The sequence below is a fragment of the Myotis davidii genome, unplaced genomic scaffold, assembly GCF_000327345.1.
Source record: "Myotis davidii unplaced genomic scaffold, ASM32734v1 scaffold685, whole genome shotgun sequence".
In the NCBI taxonomy this organism is placed as follows: Eukaryota; Metazoa; Chordata; class Mammalia; order Chiroptera; family Vespertilionidae; genus Myotis; species Myotis davidii.
In genome coordinates, this window is record NW_006295823.1 from 1,221,457 (window position 1) to 1,223,448 (window position 1,992).

Genomic DNA, 1,992 nt, shown 5'->3' on the forward strand with positions numbered 1-1,992 from the left:
GTGCACTCACTGACCCCACTCCCATGGAGCTGTAGACCCCGCCCCCGAGCCTATGGCCCCCAGAGGAACTGAGGCTCATATTGCAACGCCACCAGCACCCCCACCCCTGTTTCTGTGCACCGCCTCCCTGGGGGGCCCCTTTCTGCTCCCAAGGCCTGGCCCCCCGCCCAGCCCGCAGCGTCTCTGTGCCAAGCACCCGGCGTTTCATTTGTTTTTTTAAATAATATATTTTTATCAATTTCAGAAAGAAAGGGAGAGAGAGAGAGAGAGAGAGAGAGAGAGAGAAACATCCATGATGAGAGAGAATCATGGGTCGCCTGCCTCCTGCACGCCTCGCACTGGGGATCGGCCTGTGACCTGGGTTGGAGCCGTGACCTCCTGGTTCGACCCCTGAGCCGCAAGGCTGGGGCCCCCGCACTCTGTTCCAGCCCTGAGGTCCATGAGCGAAGACCCCGACCCCTCGGTCAGCTGCCTCGCCACGCAGACCCTGCACGTCCTGGAAGCCAGCAGGAGCCGGCCGGCCCGAACCCGCACCTCCTGGCTCTGCTGCCGGAGATGCTGAGGGAGCCGCTCCGGACCGCCGGATGGACGCCGCGCCCTCGGGTGGCGGCCCAGCGCGGACGGCTCCTGAGCCCTGGGCTGGAGGCGGAGGCCTGACCTGCGCCACCTTCGCAATAAAAGGAGGAACTTCTGCCCTGGCCGGTGTGGCTTAGTGGATAGAGCGCTGGCCCAAGGACTGAAGGGTCCTGGGGTCGATTCTGGTCAAGGGCACGGACCTGGGTGGCAGGCTTGATGGGTGTGGGAGGCCACCAATCCCTGTGTCTCTCACATCGAAGTTTCTCTCCCCCCTCCCCCTTCCTTCCACTCTCTCTAAAAATCAATGAAAAATACCGTCAGGTGAGGATTAACAAGGAGGGGCTGCTGTGGGGCAGGTCTCCTGGTCTTTCCACATGAGTCCGTGCCCAGCGGGTGGGCGGGCCACCCCTTAGCAGCGGTCCCCGGGGCCCAGGCCTCTCCCAGCCGCCCCTCCGCCCTCTCCGGCTCTGCCAGGGGCTCTAAGGCCAGAGCCGGAGGTTTTGGGGAACGTCCACCTGCCCTCGTCCTGGGAGCTGAGGCTGTGCAAGCCGGGGGTTCTGGGCGGGGCTCCTGCTTCAGGCCGGAGAGGGGTTGATTAACGGGCATTGCAAGCTTGTAAAAACCCCGGGGGAGGCCCGGCCCCCACCGGAGAAGGGCCCCCAGGAACCACACCCCCACAGCCCTGGTCATTCGGGTTTATTATGACAACTTCTGAGAGCACACACATCCGGTCTGGGAACAGAACTGTACAGAGGGCGGGAGGCTTAAATAACTTTCATACACTATGTACAGTCGCGGGCGGAGGTACAAAACGTACATACACCTTGTGCTGGCCAGGTGGGCAGTAGCGCGAGCCCCGGGAACCCTGCCGGGGGCCTGGGCAGGGCAGGGGTGGCGGCTAGAGAAGAGCTGGTGGGCGGGGCCGGGCCCGGTTCGCTGCAGGGGTCCTCTCTGACCCTTTGTCTCTTCTTCGTGGGGCAGGTTCCACTCCTGTGCAAGGACCTCAGGACGTGGGAGGGTTCCCAGGACTGGCCTGGGGCGTGGTCGGGTGGGATTGGGCTCATCTGAGTGCTGGGGAGGGGTCAGGGGTGGCGGTAGAACGGAGATGCCATGGAGGAGAGAGAACTTTCCTCTCCCATGGGAGGGTGGGCAGCTCAGGGTCTGGGAGCCAGGAGACAGGGCAAGGCACGGGGGACGGGGGGCCTGGCCAAGCTAAGTGCATGACCTGCAGCTCCCAGGTGGGGATGGCAAAGGGGGGGCGGAGGCCCCGGTTTGGGGCGCCCCCTGGAAAGGAGGAGCTCAGCGCTCGAAGGCACAGGCAGCTGGAGGGGTGGTGCCCGCACCCCACCCAGACCGCACGGGAGGGAGCCGGGGCGGCCGCTGCAGGAGCTGGGCAACCCCCACGTCCCAGCAGCT